Raw genomic sequence first — 22165 nt, forward strand, 5'->3', positions numbered from 1 at the left:
TTCTGTTGGGCAAATGTCCAGAAGAGGAACTGCTAGGTCATAAGGCAGATGTGTGTTTTATATCATCATGCTAAACAGTTTTCCAAAGTAGTTATACCACTTTCTAAATCTCTGAATCATTCCAATAGTTATGCTATTTTATTGTTAGGTTTTTTCATGTGTCCATTTCCCAACCACAGTTGACCTCCTTGGAGTTATGTTGCCTTACCCCATACACCCAATATATAAATTATAATTACAATTAAATATTGATATTACACACAAGTGAAAGATTAAATGTACTCATAGAGCATGGTGGGAGTGGGGGCTTAAGAATGTTCTGTTTACTCAAAGGAAAATCTATTACCTCTCTTCTGGATCCAGTCCAGGGATGACACACGCCTACCCTAGCCCTGTCAACACCTCAGCCATCCAAAGTGAGGTAGAATATTCAAATCAGTTCCCTACATTTCCCGGTCCCCACGGAGTTGCTCAAAAGCCCAGTTGTGTCTATCTGACTGATGTTACTGGGTTTCAAACTTGCTGATATGTATTTGGTCGATCATTAAAGGGCTGGAAAATTTAATAGGCTAGAAAACCTCCAAAGTTCCACTATTTTTTTCCTGTAACTTTGTGCGGATTCATTTAGAAATGCACTAAGGAAACTGTGCTCATTAACCATCCATCCTGCCTTCTAAGGTGGAATCAATTAGTGCCGAAGTCAGCCACCTCAACTCAGAGATAGAAAACGCCTCCCAGAGAAACACCCCAAAGATGCGAGTCCCTTGATGTGTTTGTGCAGATGGCGGGGATTAGTTACACAAACACAAGGAGAACAGATAGGATTACGGAGGAAGTCCTCCACAGTCCTCCAGCCCTCCCTGAAAGTGAATTGCTTGTCCTTCCTGTTTTTGCCTTTGAGTATTAAATTTTTCACTGCTCTTATATTTCTGCTAATGTTGTGGTATGAACTACTTTCTGCTCCTTTTTGCAGGGACTATTTTCTGCTATTTGATGTTGCTGTTAATAAAACATACACTCCAGACAGTTTCAGCAACCACATCCAAAAGAAGCCCTCTGCAACCCTGAAACCATAGCCTTCCCTGGGCTGGAAGTAAAATTAAACTTTCAGAGGTAAAGTTTTATAAAAGCTGTGTGAAAAGGAAAATATATATATTACTGTTATTTTCTTTGACCCAAGTGGTAAAATTAAAATAAAATGATCTTTTGATTTTAAATAGGGATTTTCTTTCAACTGAGGAAAGCTCCACGTGTTCGAGTTACTTGCCGTTGCTACCTTATTCAATAGGAGAGGTCTCATGGGGAAAATTCTGAGCCGGCAACAGGTAGCCATCCTCATTCTTCCATCTTCAGAGATGCTTCTAAAATGAATCCAACCAGTAAGTGTGTCTGAACACCCTAAGACTTTTCACTAGCCTGCACCTCCCACCTCCCCCTCTCAAAATCACAGAGAAATGACTGCTATTGGAATTTCTCGAAACCTGGCAAACATTGTGACTTATCTGGGCAAGGGTAAAGTCACCATTGGCAGGGCAGGATGCACAACATAATAATCTGGCCACTTCTTTAGGAAAACCCCAGGAAGTTTACACAGTTATTTGTCCTGTGACACTTTTACAGGCTTTACAAATGTCATCCCCAATCTCCCCTGCAAAGTCACTATGCCACTCACCCCTCAAGATTCCCACTAGAGATGACATGTAATCTTCAACTGAAATACTCCCTTTTATTTAAATATCAAGAAATGGTGGCAAAGGAAATATATATTTGTAGGGAGGATGCATTATCATTTAAAACAAAATATGCAATTCATAGTTGTCTAGATGTTTGCTGCTGCTTACGGTCCAAGGAAACTCCCCCTCTTGAACCTCTCTTGTCTTAGGTCTACCTTTTCCTCTCTGCTCTTCCCCCCAACACACATCCACTCCTTTCCTGAAGAGGAAACGCTGGTCCCCACCTCACCATGACAGCACATATAACAGACAGCGCTGATCTGAACAACTTCAGGATATATATGTCACCATAGCTCCATTGTTCAAGCCGACCCAACACCGAGCTTGTGAGCACCAGGCTGTGTCAAGTGAATGCCACCTTTGCTGTCCTTTACATGTTCCTTCCAGGCCCATGTCCAAGGTCACAGCCAAGTTCACACTGTCATCCCAGGACTCAGCCATGGAACAATTACAATTCAACCAGGCACCATGTTTTTAAAAATAAATTTGACAAACAAAAGTTAAAGTAACAATAACAACACTAATAGTCTAATAATGATAACTATAATAAATTACACACAGTATCCTACCCCACTAACACTAATTTTATCTTGCATATTTAATTTCACATAATTGTATACATAGCATATGCATGTTCATTTTACATTTGGCTTTTTTCACTTAACATTATTCTAAACATTTTCCTATGTTTCCAGTCTTAATATTTCATTTTTATGACTGCCCAATGTTTTTATTAAGATTTCACCCAATTTTCTCATCACTAACGTCAACTAGATATCTTATCAATTCCAAGACTACACTACTAAGTTGCACAACTTAAGGTACACAATTATTAAACCAGTAAAAATATGAAAACAGTTTTAGCCCTGGCTAAAGTGTACCATTAAACCCTAGAATCCCATGCTTAAAAATAAAAATTAAAAAATGAAGAAATTAAGGCTTAAGGAAGTAGAGAGTTGGCTGGAACAAGCGGATAGATTTGAAAAGCCCAGGCTGCTTCTAGAACAGTATCCAACCAGCACACATACTGCAGCATGTACTCTCTACACAATCCAAAGCACATAGATGACATTGAAAATAAAGAGGTTGCAGGTCTAGGATGAGACTATGGAGTGCTTAGCATCAGAACTGCAACATTAGGAGCAGGGTTGTCTGCAGGTTAAATATTTTCAGTGCCTCTTCATCTGTGTTGGACTTGACACAGATAAAGATGCATTGAAAATATTTAATAGAAATGTGGAAGAGTTTGAGTTAGCAAATGCTGACATGGTTCACTATGATGCTTGCTCATTAACTAATGGAATGTCCAAGTTGTTAGATACAGTAGATTACAAATCCTCGCTTTGGCAAATACGGCTTTCCTGAAGACTGCTTTGGGAATGGCAAGAACATTTTCTTACACAAATTCTTAACTATAAACATATTCAAAGAAAGTTAGAGAATGGAAAGTCAAGACAGATATTATTGCAGAGCTTTGACCTGCCAGCATCATATGAATTTCATAAAAAGAAATCAGTGGACATTGAAGTGGACCTAATTCAGTTTTCTTTTCCTCCAAAGATGAAAGCAACTTAAAACATAATTTAAATGCATTTTAAAAATTTTTTTCTTAAAAAACTTTGAAAACAATAAAAGTAAATAAGTCAAAATATTAACAAGTGGTTGCTCTAGGAGATGGGACACTGAGTGATACCCTTCTTTCTGTTTGTGTACTTCCTAAATTTTCTGTAATAAGCATGTATCTTTTTATTTTAAAACTTTATTTAATAATAATAACAGCTACCACTTACCAAATATTTACTATGTAGCAGAAACTCTTCTAAGTCCTTTTTAATACTTAACCATTTAATCTTTACAACAACCCTAAAAGGTAGATACTGTTACTATCCCCATTCTATAGATGAGGAAACTGAGGCACAGAGCAATTAAGGTACTTGCACGATGTTGACAGAGCTAATAAGTAGAGTAGCAAGGATTTTTAAGTTACGTAGTCCGGCTCCAGAGTCTATACTCTCACCCTATATGCTAAAAGTAAACTTTCCAAATATATTTAAACTATAATCATTTTAAAATCATCCACTTGCTGGCTTCATATTACAAGGGTATTTCATTATGTTTTTGGTATTTTGAAACCGCTATGTGGCCCAAGGTAGCATCATCACCATCATCATCATCGTCACCATCAATCCCAACACCACCATCATTTAAAAACCTTTATTAAGTTGTTGGTGTGTGCAAAACACCGTAGCAGGCACTCGGGGAGATGTATGTAAAACACATGCTCTTCACTCTTGAGAATGTAGGAGCTAGTCTGAGAACAGCTTCCAAATGAAAAGGCAGGAACTATCCACAGAGCCTGAATTGAGAATGCATGGATATCTGGAAATTATAGGCAAAACATAAAACCTACTTCTAGCTGAACTACAAAAATAATTAAAGGCAATGCATAATAAAGGGATTTTGTTTCCTTGGGATAATAGCTTCAGATTCCTTTTTGGCCCTACATATATAAAGTTTTACAGAGGAAAAAAAGTGAATATTAAAGTCAGCTGTATATACTACACTATTCCTTTATGATATTTTCAGCATGGGTCACATAATCCCCTAGTCGTTAAGTCAAATTAAAAATAACTATTTTCATATGTAATATATAATTGTGCTCAATGATTTTAATGAAATAAGATTCTGCTCTTTTATCCTTCAAAATACTCTGAACACCATTATGAAAGGAAGTTCCTAGTTGTAATCAGCAGATACTAATTGCAAATAAATTAAGCAGGTGGCAAGCCTAAAATCAAGTAATGACTTTGCCAATTTATTCAAATGAGTGTGCTTGGCTCTTATTACAACCTTTCTTTGATTTTTATGCCTACGTTATTTATTTGGTATAGTATGCTAAAAGTACACCCATATATTTGAAGAATAAAAACCTACTACTTTATACTAATAATATTATGAAATAAGGTATATGTAAATTTACCTTCAAATGTGTACTAAAACCAAACTAATAAAATGAGGCTTAGTAGATGTTCTTAGGAAACTGTTTTAGCAGATAATAAAAATCATTTGTAGGTAGTATATAAATTGTATGTAAAATGTTTTCTGAAACACATGGAGGTACTCAAGTATGATTTATGCTCTCAAGCACTTTAAATATCCTCACATTTTGCTTACACTATTAAATTATTTGGCAGCGTTTTTTCATAAATAATCAAAAGTAAACTTCCATGAATTTAGAATATACTGGGTCCAAATCAATGAGAATGTCTTCAGATTAGAGTAAAATCCTAATTATATAAGGTTTTTCCATCCTTTCACAGCTATGACTTTATAGGTATCTTTGACCTTGGATCTAGTGACTCCTTCCTAAGTGGGACCCTTCTTTGGAGCAGATTTATTTTCCTTATTGGATCAGTACTTCTTTTGTTTTTCCCTAATATTTTATTTTTTGCTATGACTTTAATTTTCACAAACCCATATAGCCAGTTTCTCATTTATTTCATTTTTTAATCTCATCAAAATAATGTTTTTTGTTTTATTATTATTTAAGGGCAGTGATGCCTTTAAGAAGTTTCCTTTCTGTGAAAATCTGGATTTTCACATATTCACTTATTTTTGTTTGTTTGTTTTGTTTTTTCTTTTTTTTTATTTATTTTTATTTCAGAGTATTACGGGGTACAAACACTTTGGTTACATATGTTGCCTTTTCACTGCCCGAGTCAGCTACAAGCATGCCCATGCCCCAGAGAACATGCACCTAAAAGTCTGGGTAATATGATTTCTCTAACAGGGATAAAACTGGAAAATAAAAACAAAAAACTCCAGGGTTCACGATTACCCCTCAAATGAAGTCTATACTCCTCCACTTAGCATTCAAGTCCTTCTATAACCTGACCCCCATTCTGCCTTCCTAATCTTACCTCCCACTCCTTCTCAAAACTATTCTCTTGAGTATTTAAGGTCAAGTCCTTATTCCAGGGTCCTTATCTGTAAAACGGGTTAATAATCTTTGTTTCTACTTGTCACTGTGTAAACTAAGCACGAAGATGCCGAGCATAGAGGCTAGTACATAGTAGGTGCTCAGAAATGGGACGAGGCATACAAGTCATGGAGAGTTGGGCTCGAATCTGAGGGAACTGCTCATGGCAACATCATTCCCCTCTCTGAACCTGTTTCCTCATCTGTAAAACAGAGTTATGCTATTAAATAGTGTTCAACAAAAGGCACCCAGCACAGTACCTGCCACAGAGCAGGCTCAGAGTAGACACATGCTTTGAAAGAACAAATGAGTGCTACGATCCTCCATACAAAGCAAGACAAATAGACACAGATTTGCAGGGATTCACTGTAAATCCCACTGAGATCAGCCCACTGCTCCGAACCAGAGATCATGAGCGGTGACCTACGGAAAAAGGTCCAGACTCAGGAACGGACCTTTGTCCCTAGGTTACTGCTCCATGAAGAATGAGAGATGACAAGGCTAAATAAAGTATAAGGTACCACCACGTGAATTCTTGAAATTAACATGGAACATTAAATTCACTTCTTTTTAAGTTTAGAATCGGGAACATAAGGATTTATATAATAAACACAACAGAGTCTTAAAAGGGAAACCTCAGTTCCCCGTTAGAAACCCAAGAGACAGACGCTGGGTATCATGATAGAAGCAGAGGAAAGGCTAAACAGGAAGTCAACTGAGGAAGGAATGAGGGAGAGAGAAACCATCACAGGGAAGGAGAAAGAGACACCAGGGAAAAAGCAAGAAAGAAACCGTATCATGGGTCACAAAAGAAATAATACACACGTCCGAGAAACAGGTAAAGTTCTGACGCTGAAGAATCAGACCCAGCAGGGACAGAAAAAAAAAATTGATTTATTGAGTCCCAGGGGCCCTGGGCTGGGCACATTCTCATTTGTAATTATTACCCCTATATTTCAGAGGAGGAAAATAAATTTTACAGAGTGATCAGAACAAAAATCCAGCTAAGTCTCTGACTACAAAAGAAAAGGGAATACAAATAAAATAACTCACTAGCATCATTTCACTTGACCCCTGTGATTCTGATCTTCTCGGCTGTATGCAGTGAGAGGGTTTCTAATCAAATACAGATGTGCAAGTAAATGCCTCAGCTCCCGCCTTGTAGGAAAAAGCAAAGAGCTTTTCTTGTTCATCTTTGTACTCCAGAACAGTGGCTTGAACAGAATAGACACACCACAAAAAATAGTTGCATTTAATTGAATATGATATACATTACTAAAGAATGTTCATATTCAATTTTATATAACAACAAAGATTTAAAGCCTAGGATATAGCAACTCTCAACTTCCAACCAAGCACCTCTGAAAATATCCAACCTCATCTCCTGCCTTTGGCTTCCTGCCATGAGTTGTTGATACCATCAGGATTAATAAAGCTAAGAGAGTTCTTCTCACCAAAAAAAAAAAAAAAAAAAAAGGATTGAGGAAAACAACCCTCCTATACCACTTGTGCTTGGTATCCTTGGTTGTTTTCTCATGAGCCTGTGTCTGGTTCTTCAAACTTAACTATGGCTTGTTAGGTCTTTTTTTCCTTCACTGTATACACCAGACAAGCATCACAAATTCTAATTGTTCCATAAAATACATCATCGATACTCATAATCTATTATAGAATTTAGAAATGCCCACTTTATGTCTGCTTTTAAAAAATTAAATTATAGCCCTTATTCAAGTGTTTCTGGAAATCAAACTTTTTTTAAACTAAAGGAAAGAATTGACTAGGTTGATAAAATAATTTTCTCTCTTCTATAACATGCATGTTTATTACACTTGGCTCCTACCCACATAGGGAATCTGCACAGTCACATGTTTTAAAGAGTAGGGAAGGGATTACACTGCAGTTGGACTCTCCCCAAATTTAGCAGAAAAAAAAAATTCTAGGTGGCTCAGGATTTGATAAAATAATCTTGAGTCCCTTTTATTGCCCTAGTTTAGGCTCTTGTTATCTCTTGTTTGGATAAACTTCTTACCTGGTTTCTCTGCCCCCAACTTCTTGCCTCGCCCACTCTTTACACTGTTGCCAGAATAATGTTTGTAAAACGCAACTTGCTCAGCCGCTGCCCTTGTCAGGAGACTTCAATGGCTCTTTATTGCCTGCAGAATTCAGTTTCAGTGTCCTTGGTATAGTGTCCAAGACCTTCCAAAGTTGAGCAGCAGCTACCTTTCCTACCTCCACACCTTAAATCTCTCCATAAACCTCACATTCCAACCTCAGCTGCATATGCCATGCATTTTCAAGCTTCAGTATGGCATTTGTTAACCCAAATTAAACTTCACCTCTCTATAAAAACACCTCAGAGAGCCCCAGGTAGAATTAATTATTCCTTTTCTGGGTTCCCATTGTACTATATACTGCCAATAAATGCCTATTTTCTATGTATTTCTATAATATAAATGTTGGTTGTTTCTATGTATTTCTGTTTATTATTCACATTTGTTTCCTTCACAACATGGAGCCCTGGATCTTGCACCGAATAGGAAATCAGTAAATAATGAATGGATGATGGCATAAGATAGTCAATGACCCCTCAGCAGCTTCTTAATCAATGGAGGGAGACACCCAAATGTTTATGAATTGGGAAACTTGTCTCAGCCCCTTCAGAGCTGAGAGTGAAAATAGAGCAATTTAACTGACAATACACATTTTTGCTCAAAATAAGAGAAAAGCCTCCCTGGTGAAGATAATGACTCATCCTTATATTGAGTCCCTTAAATATTTTTTCCTCTTTTTTTAAAGTTTTACATGTTTTTTTAATTAACAAATAATAATTGTATATATATGTGGGGTATAATGTGATGTTTCAATACACATGTATACATTGTGAAATGATCAAATCAGACTAATACATATACCACTTCAAATATTTATCATTTCTTTATGAGGACACTTAAAATCCATTCTTTTAACTATTTTGAAATATACAATACATGATTATTAACTATAGTCACCCTGCTGTGCAATAGATCACCAGAACCTATTCCTCCTAACTGAAACTGGGAGGTGCTTAATAAACATTCGCTGCAGCCCCAACCTGGGCCTGAATCCCAGTTGGCAGCTACTCTCAGACCACGATGTTTTGTGTGCGGGGCTCAGGGTTTTCCCTCAACAGGTCAAGATTACGGTACCAGGCACTGATGCAGCAGACCCGGGAGAAATGCTGGTGCCTACCAGGGATGGACAGAAAGAAGGAGTCAGGGAAGGTGGTGGAGACCATTGAAGAGGCCATGATGGGTGGGCGGTGGAGAGTAGAGACTATAGATGTTCCTCTGTGAGGGCTGATGGGCTGCGGAATCTTCCACTTGGAGGCTGGCTCTGTGCCTGGCTCCTAAGCACACTTCTTGTGACTTCTGGTGATTTCTGGCAAGCCAAGGGGCCTGGAGCTCAGCTTAAGCTAAGCCTCCACTCACTAGAGCCAAACATATTTAAAGCCATGAAGGAAAGGAAGCTTGTTTTCAACCATTCACTATACCTTGCTGGTGAGGACCCCAGTGAGTGAAAAAGGAGGTTGAGGGGAAGGCTGGAGAAATAGAACGCCCTCATCCTCCTTATTGTGTCAACACATTGTGATGCCTTTAATAACATTCATTTTAGCAATCTTAAAGTTGGCACAATGTAAGAGAAGATTTCCAAAAGGACAAAGCCAAGTGAACTCATGATCTTGTTAAGGTCTGGGCAGGGGATTCTCCACTATACGGGGCCATAGATTGGAAGCTGAGTCCCTCTGCCCAGTTACCCTAAGCTGAATGTAACAGGGAAGGGGTAACTCCTGTTCTAGAATGTGGAATTTTGAGTATAAGGAATTAAATTCATGAGAAACAAACACCCTATAAAACAGCCCAGGGATCCCTGATAATAGGGGAGTGGCCACTCCTGTTTCCTCAAAACAGGCCTGGAAAATAGATCCTCGTGGGGCAGCAGAAAGGAAGAGCTTTATCAAAGTATCTGGCTGCCTGTTTGGGGAAGCTCTAGGCTGTGTTTACCGACTCCCTGCCTCTCTTCCTCCTAAACACAGAAGAAAAATAAAGTGGGATCCTGAAGCGCGTTTTAGAAAACGTGTGCAAATTTCAGGATTAAAATCAAGGGCGATCAGAGCTCTAGAAACAATTGAGTTACCGGGTTAAGGTGGGCGCTGACATACAGGCACAGGAAACGGCAGGGACAAGATCCACAATGTGAGGAAAAGAAAAACACAGGCCTCTACCATATTTTGACTGATTTTTTCCCCAAAAGCTTTCAGAGTTATAATAATAAATTTAGATCAGTGTTCTCCTTCTTGTTAAGGAAGACAATTCATCTATAAAAATAACCACAGGAGACAACAGGGGGAGATAAGTTCCCTAAGATTTATATGTAATACGTGTTTGATGCACACAAGAGGGAGAGCCTTTCCCGGCCGGGGGAGTGGGGACCACTCCATCCAGGGGAAGGAGTATGGACTGTGTCTCCAAAGGTTTTGACAAGCAGAGACGAGGGTGAAGGGCATTCAGAGAAGAAAAGGGCAATACGAACAAAGGCATAGAGGCCATTCTGTTGGGTTAATGGGTAACATTCATGAATTATGAGAGTAACACAAATTGGAATGGAAGGGTGAGCTGGGACCAAGTCCTAAAAAGCCATGAACACAGCAACCAAGAAGCTCAGACTGTATTCAGTGAGCACTATGCAGTCATGGAAGGTTTATGGGCAGTGGTATAGTCCAAGCTGTGACTTTCTTGATTGGTTGATTGTTTGTGTCCCAGGTGAGAAGGTAGAAAATAGATTAGACCAAGGAGAAGAGTGAAGAAGAAAGACCATTTGGGAAACTTTTGCAATAATCTGGTGAAAGGGGATGACGGTTTGAACTAGTGAAATAGAAACTCCTGATGATGCTACTACTGACATTGATGGTCTAGAATAACCAAAGAGATCTTTTAAAGTAATTGAATCAAACAGAACTGTCGGTATAAGCATCCCAAACAAGTACGACAGTGGGACCCAAAATGTTTTTTGTAGTTCAGAAAACTAAAAGGCAAGGTGTACAACAACTGGTTTTCTGAAAAGGTGCTGCAACTATTTAAAAAAGGGCCAAATGCCTACTCCTTGTCAGGAAACAGTCACTCCAGAAGTCATAAGCCTGGAGCAGCATCTTGAAATATGAAATACAATAAATGTACTTAGAAACAGATGATTAAATAAAGAACTGTTCTAGAATTTATAAAAGGAGGGATACTAATGACCCATATTATTTTTTAAAAATCTTCAATCTTACTAACAAGAAAGAAAAAAAAGTGAAAAGATAAAATAATTTACCTATCAATTTTGCAAAGACTTCAAAATTTTTTAGTATTCAAGTTAGTGAGGGTAAAAAGCCATTTGGTGATATGTATCGAAATTCTTAGAACTGTTTATATTCTTTAGCCCAATAATTTCATTTCTAGAAAAATATTCTAAGGAAATAATCATTGATATTTGTAAACATTGAGTTTGTTTACGTTACTGACAATTGGAGTAAACCAAATTCTCCATAATTGGGGATTTCTTGAATAACTTTTGGGTTCACCCATATAATGAAATACCATATAGCCATTTAAAAGAATTAATTTTTCAATTGATATATAATGAACCACTTTTAAAATCACTACATAGCGTTTGCAGTGATTTCAAAATTGGTCCATTACATATCAAGTAAAAAATTTATGAGCAAAATATATGAAATACAATATCATTTTAAATATATATTTGATATATAATTAAAAGCTATACCATACACTAAAGTTGGCTATGCTTATCTCTGAAGGGTAAGGTAATGAGTGATAGTTATTCCTTTTTTTGTTAAAGTTCTTATAATAAATATTTACTACCATAATAAGAAAAAAGGATATTTTTAAAACAGAGTAGTTTAGTGGGCCTCATCAGTATAATTATTGTAACATTTATTGAGCACCTACTAAAGGCACTAATCTAGGTGACATGACAGCAGACAATATCCCTGCTCTCACGAGACTCCCAATTCAGAAGATTCTACTCTTCTTGTTCAGTCAGTTGAAGTGGGAAAGATAAGTGCCCTTATATCAGGACTCCAGCTTCAAATGATAACATTCAATTCAAACAGAAAGTTTGGAAGTTCATGAAACTGAAGCACTTAAGTAACCAACTACACACATGGCTAGATCATTTGGAATTTTCAGAACTTCCTATCATGAAATTTCAGCCTACTTTTCTTTGTGTTTACTCCATTTTCAGACTCTCCTGACAATGTCAAGATGACTGTCAACAACTCCAGAATCATATTCAATGTCCTCAACAACTCCAGAAGAAATACAGACACTTTCTTCCCAATAGATTAAAAGAAAAGAAAAAAAGAATTAAGTTGGTTCTGACAGGGTAACATGCTCATTTCTGAACCATTTCTCTGTGTCCCAGGGAATGTGATCTACTGATCAGCCAATCCAAGGTCATATGGCCTCCCCTATACATGGACTGAGAGTGGAGGAGAGATTTATTCTCCCCCACCAAAAAAAAAAAAATCACAAGGCTGTCACCAAAAGAACAGGGAATGGATGCTGAGATTGCAAAACAACAGATGTCACACTATGGTATTATAGCAGAAGCACAGAAGTAATATGAGCAAGTTGGCTTCAAGTATGAAACTTAATCTACCTCAAGAAACTAAGCATAGAAGGAAGATATCTCAAAATAATAAAGGCCATATACAACAAACCCACAGCCAACATCATACTTGATGGGGGAAAGTTGAAAGCATTCCCCTTAAGAACTGTAATAAGACAAGGATGCCCACTTTCACCACCTTATTCAACATAGTACTAGAAGCTTTGCGAGTGCAATCAGGTAAGAGAAAGAAATAAAAGGCATCCAAAATGGAAAAGAGAAAGTCTTTTCTTTTTCACTGATGATATGATCTTATATCTAGAAAATCCTAAAGACTCTACAAAAAAACTCTTAAATTTTGATAAATGAATTCAGTAAAGTTTCAGGACACAAAATCAACATACAAAAATCAGTAGCATTTCTATACATCAATAATGATTTAGCTGAGAACCAAATCAAAAAGGCAATCCCATTTATAATAGCTTAAAAAAATGCCTAGGAATGTACTTAACCAAGGAGGTAAAAGATCTCTACAAGGAAAACTACAAAACTCTCCTGAAAGAAGTTCTAGATGACACAAACAAATGGAAAAACATCCCATGCTCATGGATTGAAAGAATTAAGATCGTTACAATGACCATACTGCCCAGAGTAACCTACAAGTTCAATGCAATTCCTATCAAAATACCAATGTCATTATTCACAGAATTAGAAAAAACAATTATAACGTTCATATGTAACCAAAAAAGAGCCCAAATAGCCAAAGCAATCTTGAGCAAAAAGAACAACTCTGGAGGCATCACATTGCCTGACTTCAAATTACAACTCTAAGGCTATAGTAATCAAAACAGCATGGTACTGGTATAAAAACAGACACAGATCAATGTAACAGAATAGAGAGCCCAGAAATAAAGCCACAAACTTACAGCAAACCGATCTTTGACAAAGTCAACAAGAACATAAAGTGGAGAGAAAACACCCTTTTTGATATTGTGCTGGGAAAATTGAATTGCCATATGCAGAGGAATGAAACTGAACCCCTATATCTCACCATATACAAAAATCAACTCAATATGGATTAAGGATTTGAATGTGATACCTGAAACTATAAAAATACTGGAAGAAAACCTAGGGGAAACTCTTCTAAACATTGGTCTAGGCAAGGAATTCATTACTGAACCTCAAAGCACAGGCAATAAACAAAAATAGACAAATGGGACTTAATTAAACTAAAAGGATTCTGAACAGTAAAAGAAATAATCAACAGATTGGACAGAGAGCAGTGAACAGACAACCTGCAGAATGGGAGAAAATATTTGCAAACAATTTTTCATAAGGGGACTAATATTCAGAGTTTACAAGGAACTGAAACAACTCAATAACTCCATTAAAAAGTGGGCTAAGGACATGAATACACATTTTTCAAAAGAAGACAAACAAATGGCCAATAAGAATATGAAAAAATGTTCGACATCACCAATCATCAGAGAAATGCAAATTCAAGCCACAATGAGATATCATCTTATACCAATCACAATGGCTATCATTAAAGAAACAAAAAATAACAGATGTTGGCAAGGGTGTGTAGAAAAGGAAACACTTATATACTGTGAGTGGGAATGTACATTAGTACAACATCTATGGAAAAACAGTATGGAGATTTCTCAAAGAACTAAAAATAGAACTACCATGCAATCCAGCAATCCCATTACCAGGTATCTACCCAAAGGAAAAGAAATCACGGTGTAAGAAAGATACCTGCACTCATATGTTTATCTCGACACTATTCACAATAGCAAAGATACGGAATCAATCTAATTGTCCATCAACAGAGGATTGTACATATACACAATGGAACACGATTCAGTCATAAAAAAGAATGAAATCACGTCTTTCACAGCAACACGGGTAGAATTGGAAGCCATTGTCTTAAGTGAAACAACTCAGACACAGAAAGACAAATACTGCAAGTTCCCACTTACAAGTGGGAGCCAAATCATATGTACACATGTAAGCAGCATATGGAACGATGGACATGGAGACTCAGAGGGGCGGGGGACGATGGGAGGTTCCTTGCTGAGTGCAATGTACAGGACTCACCTGACGGATGCCATGAAGGCCCCAACTTCACCACAATCCAGTATATCAGCGTAGTAACATTGCACGTGTACCCTATGAATATATACAAATAAAAAATAAATTTTAAAAAGGAAACAATCTAAAAAACCAAGTTGCAGTTTTACACTATATTTAGTCTAAGTAGGTGATGTGTCACCAGGCAAATTTACTTTTCCACTCCATCAATCTCATTGCAGGTGTTTATATGTATATTTTGCCGTGTGAATCCTGATCGCACACATATTATAGGTGAATAGAGAATTAACTGTGTTAGAAATCTGCTCCTTTGGCAGGTGATGTGCATCTTGCCATTCCTTAGCAATAGGCCAGGGCTTCCTCCCTAGCCCATCTCTATTCCCAGCATTTCTGCTGCACCTTGAGGATTCTCTACCCCATATGACTCCAGCCAACGATAAACTCTTCAGACATTTAAGATTTCGCTGTAAATGAAGCACACTTAAAACTTTAATAGATCAGCTCATAAACACCTCATTTTTGTTCTGGCTGAAGATTAAACAGTGGCTATCTGTAGGAATAACCAGCTAATTAGCAACATATGTCCCCCGTTTATCCCCCAGGCTCATTTTAAGCAAGTTCTTCCTTATTAATTGTTTTTCATAAGTACCTTAATATTTCAAAGCTCACATTTAATACTAAGAAATGAAGCTTGCCAAACATATTCACGTAAAACATCTGTCGTCCTGAACCTAGCTCCACCCTCTACTAACCTCATCTCTCCGTAACTAAGGCCTTTTGAGATTTTCCTTCCCGATCCTGCATGCACACACTCTCGCTCACATAGACTCAGACATGCCACAGGCCTACTCCAACAACTGGTACTGATTGCTTGGAGCAAAACTGTGAGCTAGATTCAGTGGGAAAGGAGCTATGATCAGCTAATAACGCCTGCCATGAGCACAAGAGGAGAATGTGGTGTATTATCAGCTCCATCCTAGATTTAATCCTAGCCTTAGACTAAAGAGACTCCAGGAGGTCCATTCAAGAGAACTCAGTGTCCAGTCTCTCCTCCCAAACAAGCAGGAGGCCAGGTCACCGGACATAGGCTACCCCCAGCCCAGCTGGCATCTCTGGGCCCGGGCTAGGCACAGAGAGAGGTAGGGAAAGATCAGACAAGGGCCGCAGGGCACGTTGGTAAAGGTCCAAGATGGAGCGAGGCAGGCCAGGCAACCCAGTTATCAACCCAAAGGGAATAGGCAAAGAGGGAAAATCCACATGGAAGGAAACAGGAAGGAACCAGGGAAACCAGACCAGAACAATAGGGTTCAAAGTAAAGAATGAAGGGGGAAGCTGGAGGAAGTCCCTGAGCTGTGGAATCGTAGGTGCAGCTGCTGATAGGGTCTTGACCAAGTGCACAGGTGGAAAGGAAGCTATTAAGGGCAGTGACTTACACTCGTTCACTCAGCATCAGATAAAACCTGCTGTGGACCAATTACTGGATCTTGGTCTTATTCCCAAAACTCAGCCCCCTCCATGTAACCAAGTCCTGAAATTGAGCATTAGTCTTGTTCCCAGTGTCTGATTCCCTGTCTCTCCTGCTTTGGCCAATTCCTCACCCTTCACCACTCCAGGAACAGGAATTCTGGACCGGAAGCCCAGCCCTGTGGCTGGAACCTGCCAGCTACCTACAGTGTTAATGACACAACTTTAGCGTTAATGACACACCTGGCTTTATTCCTCATTCTACAAACAATTGTTGAGGTACTGTGTTTAGTGTTAGGAATACATTAGCAAGTGGTTCCTGCCATAGCAGAGCTTTCAATCTAGTGTGAAAACAGACATTACTCAAAGGATTAATACCATATGCATAAATATGAGATTATGACTGTGATAAACATTATAAAAGGAAAGTATATGATGACTTTAACAGAGGTATATAACATAGTCAGAGAGGTCAGGGAAGTTCTGCTTGAGGAAATAAGACTGAACTGGAGGAAGGGTAAAAGTTCACTTACTCAATTGTGAATTCATTCCTTCAACAGATACTAATTGAGCACCTACTATGTCCCAAGCACTGCTCTAGGTGCTAGGGATATGGCAGTGAACAAAATGAGATCTCAGATCTCGTGGCGCTTATATTGTTGGTAGAGGGTGAAAAGGACAAATGTATAAACAATTAGACAAAATAATAATAATTAAAAATCAGGTTAAGATGATGCTATAATGAAAATTAAATAGGGTAACACAGACAGATTCTGGGGTGGTCAGGGAAGACCTCTGTGAGGGTAGACATGAGGGACAGGAAGGCGCTGGTCTCCGGAAGATTTGGGGGAAGAATATTTTGAGGCAGAGGCAGCAGCAGATATAAAGGTCCTGAGGCAGAAATTAGCTCAGCATCCTCCAGGGATGCTAAAAGACCAGCAGGACTGGAGCCCACAGACAAAGCCATCGTTGGCAAACAAATAATTTGCTTTAAACATGAAAGTATCCTCAAAAAGCCAGCTTATAAGAATGTGTAATTTTTCTTCCCAATTCAACCAGAGCCGTGACGTGAATACGACATATTTGTACGTGTTCGCCCGGGCACAAATCTTCCTGGCAGCTCTGCTAAAGAAACGTAGGACCAGTTGGGTTCTCCTTGTACAACTAGGAACGCAGCCTCTGATAACATTGTTTTGTCACTCCTCAGTCCCACCAGCAATGACACAGATAAATGGCTTCCTGACAAATGGCTCCACTTTCCAGGGCCCGGGCCTCTGAAGGAAGGAGACGTGAGCCCTGGAACATTCTGAGGTGAGCTCCTTGGAGGATGCCTGGCTGTGAGCTCTCTGGGGCTGCTTCAGGCAGAGCTGTTGCACTGTTTCTTCTGAAAAATTAGATTTTGCTTATAGCCCATTAAAACTTCCAAAGGCTCATGAAATGGATTCCAGATTAACCACGTGTCATTGCAATTTTGCAACAGAAAACACCCGATCGTAGAAATAATAGACTTTAAAGTGAAAACTGTCTTATGTTTTGCCTGTCTAGCTACAATGCCCCGGAGAAGGCCAAAACATCTCCTTTCTGGAGTGAATTCTCGCTCAGGTAAAATTCTTCCCAGGGATAACCATTGAATAGCGTCCCCCCAAAATTCACATCCATTCGGAACCTCAGAACGTGACCTTATTTGGAAACAGGAAATAGGGTGTTTGCAGTTGTAAGTATAATAGTTAAGACGTCATACTGGATTGGGCTGGGCCTTAAATCCATCTTTATGGTGTCTTTATGAGAGAAAAGAAAACGAGATTCAGAAACCGATGCACAGCCAGGGAAGAAGCCACGTGAAGACGGAGACAGCGACTGGGTGACGCAGCCACAAGTTAAGGAACACGCAGCATTGATGGCGAACATCAGAAGCCGGGAAGAGGCAAGAAAGGATCCTCGCCTGGAGCCTTCAGAAGGCGCCTGGCCTCGCCAAGGCCTTGGCTTCAGACTTCCGGCCTCCAGAACTGTCAGAGAATAAAATTCTGTCGTCTTAAGCCCCGCAGTTAGTGGTCATTTGTTACCACAGCCCTGGGACACCAACTCACCAGCCACAGACACCTACGGCCGGCACAGGAGGAGAGGAGGAACCAGCGCGGGAAACCACCAGGTGACAACGGGAGTCAACTGAACCTCCACTAAGCGAAGCCAAAATTGAGTATTGACAACTGGGGAATAAGAACTTGAATTGGAGAGCGGTTAAAAGTTGGGGCTTTGGGATCATCGGGGTTGGGTCTGTAATTGTGCAAGTTACTAAATCTCTCTAAGCCTCACCTTTTCATAGGTAAAATGGGGAATTACCTCGTCAGGTGGCTGTGAGAGTTAAGAAGTTAGCAAGTGCCGGTCCCACAGCTGTCCCCAGCAGAGGGGAGCTGCTATTGCCTTTGTCACCCCCACCCTTCTTATCACTGCCTCTTCACCTACCCCTCCTACCCCCAGAGTGAGGAATGAGTGGTTTTATTCAAATGTGCTTTAGAATCTATTCCTCGCCTGCCCTGTATGCAGCTACTACTCAGCAGGACCAGTCTCTAAACTAAAAGCACCAAATGTTGACCAATTCTGCATGACAGACAGTCTTGCTATGTTCACAGTGAGTCCAGACCCCCAAAAATGTATTTTTTAAACAATATTTTGCCTGTCCAAAGAAATAATATTTTTCCCCCAAATAGCATTTTTTTAATACCAGTATTTACTGAGAGCTCACCGTCTGCCAGGTACTTCCCAAATGTTATTTCTCTTAGACCTTATAACCACTCTGCAAACGAGGCTATAATCACCTTGTATGATACAGATGCAGAGGCTGAGGCTCAGAGAAGCTTCCACCTGAGGACTCCAGAACTGACTCTAGATCGAAGTAGGAGATCAACGCGGAGTTGGGGAAAGGTATGGGGGGAGGCAGGAACGTTGCTGCAAGTACTCAGCTTCCCCCAAGGCAGAAGCAAATGCTCACTGGAGAGCCAGAGCTGGCCATCGGGGCCCTTCCTGGGTTCTAGTGGAGCTCCAGCATCACCCAGCTGGACAAGGCACTGTCCGTCTCTGGGCCTCAGTTTCCCGACCTGCAGAGCAAGGGATGTGGACAAAATGATCCCCCACAGCACTTTCAGCTCCAAAATTTTATAGGTGGCATCACTCATTGTAGTGTTTTTTAAATAATTTGATGTGGGAAAAAAAGATTAAAGATGCTGAAGTTGAAGTTTTCCAAACAAAGTCATAATATTTACAATACAGTATTATAATTTTAGTTTTCATAACACTGATCTTACTCCTTTGTTTCTGTAGTTAGCTCATATCAAAATAAAGCTGGGGCATTTTTCACCAAACTCATATTTTTTTCCTTTTTATGTAGGAAAGTCTGAGTAATATCAAAAATAAAAATAATGCATCACATTTAAACAGTATCTTTGATCTCAGGCTTTCCTCTATGGTATTTTTATAAGCCACGCATGTTATTTTTTTGGAAGGTCACGTTAAACTACTAGGCTGTCTAGACCACTGATATTATGGGAGCGCTTCAAAGTAGCACATGACATTTAATAATACACTCAGCTTTTCGCTTCAGTTGTACCTTACATCAAGGAAGTGCTGAACTTTGTGGTCTTAAATGATATTTCATTGCCTATGTATCTTGCAGATAGAAAGACTGAATCAAGGCAGATTCTAAAGAAAAATCCATTCTGGCTAAGTGTGATGTTTACCGGTAATAGCACCCAACTTGTATTAGGTGTTTACATCTCCATTTTACAGATGAGGAAACTAAGGCACAGGGAAGGGGAGTAACCTGGATCAAGGAGTGACCAAAAGTCACTCACAAAGCTGGGATTCAACTCCGACAGTCAGGCTTCAGAGTCCCACCCTCACGTGGGGAAACTGAGGCTCAGAAAAGTATAGTAACTCGACATGTGCAAATTTAATTCCCATGCACTCACTGCTGCATGGTAACATTCCATCAGCTTGCCCACTCGAGGAGGAAATAAATAGCTCTATCAATATTGCTGATTGACTGCACCAACTTGCATTGTTCATCTTTAGCGAGCACCATGCTGCAGACTTCACTACACCATGTTAATCTTTTGCATCTAATGGTAACTGCTTCAGCTGTCAGACACTTGATCCTCACGTCTTATTAAAATGTACAGCAGAAAGAATAAAGTCGATGCTAGTCTTTTTTTTTTATCAGAGCAGGTTGAGCTTCACATCAAATATTTCACCTCCTTCCAATATATAATCCAACCTCTTCCAAAAATCCATTACTATTTTCAGTGTATATTCATGCATCGTAAGAAATATAAAAATTTTTTTTAAAAGCCTGAGAAAGCCCTGGGTATTGGATCAGATCCATTCTGAGCTATTTATTGCTATTTTTTATTCCTTGGAATTACTCTAGGTCACCTTGGTTCAAATTGCTATCATCTGTGAAACATTTTAAATCCCTTGACGTAGAAGCACAGTGGTCAAACTTGATTTTTAGTGAGTTGTTTTAGCAGACATTGCCTTCCTCCCATGATGTCAGCTCCAGCACAGGGGACCAGGCCTCCTTTCTCCCTGAGCAAGATGGAATATACTTTGAAGCTGCTGTAACTGCAACCAAGGACATGTGATAATGCCTCCTCTGTAATTACTAGGCTTGGGATCGTTTGATATTTTTAATTCATTTGATCACTTATGTCTTTATTCCATGCATTGCTCCACAAAGGATTCAAAGCTTATACTTTTTTTTGGTACGTTGCTTAAGAATTTTTACCTTCCAAGGGACAGATTTATTCATGGCAGCAGACAATGCTTTCCTCGCTCTTTCTGAATTTCCTCTGTTTTTGTGTCAGATAAGGTCTTAGATCCAGAGATAAGAATATTCTTCCCAACAGAACCCCTCTCCTCCTACCCGCCCCCACCAATTTCCTAGGGATCTCCTTAAAGGAGCCCAGAAATTCAAAACTATCAGGCATAAGAACAAAAAAAAAACCCAAAAAGGAGTTATTGAGTGAATAGAAATTGGCTTTATCGCCCATCCATTTGTATCTATTATTAAGGAGCCCATAACTGCCATCTTCTCTCCATGTGCCAAAAAGGGCTGACATCAGTTTGAGGCATTCAAAGTTATCGAGGGGCGCGAGGAGGAGGCGCGTCAGGATGAGGGGGTGGCAATGTCACAAGCATTCTTTCCAAAGGAAACCAGACTAAAAGGCTGATAAACCCCAATCTCTTTTCACAGCTTGCCCTCAGAGCCCCTTAATGCAACTCCTCACGTGTTCATCAGCACTGTATGAGAAAATAAACAAAAACACGGCCTGCTTCCTCATTGTCAGCACAGCAGAACACTTCCTGCCCAGAGAAGCCCCCATCCCACCCTGAGAGTCAGGGGCCCCCTCTCTGTTCTGCCTCGACTGTTCCACAGCCCGTGTTCTAGGCTGAATTCCAAGGGCCTAATAAAATCGGAAGCCCCTCTGGGTGGGTGAGATGTCACAGACTCGTGTCCTGCAGCCAGTGGAGGTTCACTCCCGGCCGGCGGCCCTAGAAGGGTCAGTGAGTGAGCTGACTGCAATCCTGGAGGCTGCTTCCCTTTTCTCCGCGATTATTTTACCTTTCTAAAAAATGTGAGCTGAGGAAAAGGAGGAACACTTAAAAATAAATTTTCACCAAATAACCAGTTCTGTGAGTTATGCAAATTCTGTGATTTTTCTAACATTTTCAAATTAATCCAATCTTTCCAGGTTTTTCACTAAATCTGACAGAGAGAGAGAGAGAGAGAGAGAAAGAAAAAGGAAGGAAGAAGAAAGAAAGAAGGGAAGAAAGAAAAAGGAAGGAAGGAAGGAAGGAAGGAAGGAAGGAAGGAAGGAAGGAAGGAAGGAAGGAAGGAAGGAAGGAAGGAAGGAAGGAAGGAAGGAAGAATCAAGGCAAATGTGAGAGGTGAAGGTTATGACCCCCATGTTTAAATTCCCAATGGGTTCAACCATGCCCTGAGCCTGGCCAAGCACGGGTGTCTCTCTTGTTGAAAAGATGCGAATGTTTGAAGAAGGAACACAAGGACACAGAGTCTAGCTGGGGGATGCAGCCAAGACTTTGGATGGGTGTTGTAATGGTCTAGTAGCTCCGAGGTGTGGTGGACACCTACCATGCCAACTTCTAGGAGTCTGGCCTTTAAAACACGTAAGTGATACAGAGCTGCGGTTAAGAGCACAGGCTGTGGAGCCTGATTCTTGGGTCCATGGCA

The 22165-nt window shown here is 39.6% G+C and overlaps 1 pseudogene; it reads left to right on the forward strand.

Moving 5' to 3' along the window:
- The first annotated feature begins 2657 nt into the window (after positions 1–2657).
- Positions 2658–3308, forward strand: LOC123624797 (annotated as a pseudogene).
- Positions 3309–22165: the final 18857 nt, after the last annotated feature.

Source organism: Lemur catta, chromosome 19 (assembly GCF_020740605.2).
Source record: "Lemur catta isolate mLemCat1 chromosome 19, mLemCat1.pri, whole genome shotgun sequence".
NCBI lineage: Eukaryota > Metazoa > Chordata > Mammalia > Primates > Lemuridae > Lemur > Lemur catta.